Source organism: Anolis carolinensis, chromosome 5, assembly GCF_035594765.1.
Source record: "Anolis carolinensis isolate JA03-04 chromosome 5, rAnoCar3.1.pri, whole genome shotgun sequence".
NCBI lineage: Eukaryota > Metazoa > Chordata > Lepidosauria > Squamata > Dactyloidae > Anolis > Anolis carolinensis.
The window spans coordinates 203,946,769-203,947,007 of record NC_085845.1 but is presented as its reverse complement, the minus strand read 5'-3'; positions in this window follow the sequence as shown (position 1 = coordinate 203,947,007).

Below are 239 nucleotides of genomic sequence, written 5' to 3'. Positions count from 1 at the left end.
TGCTCCAGGCAGTCAATCAGGGCTGGCATGTAATTAACTCCTGGACTGCTGGAATGCTTGCCGGAACACATAGACACAATCCAACAGCAACAATTGATTGAACATTTCACACTATAACAACAAAAACACTAACAGTCTACACCCCACACCACTGGAGAAATTATACTGTTTAGCCGATATTGCACTACCTACATCCGCCAGAAAGTAGCAGCCAAAAAAGGACCAAAGCAGTTATAGGA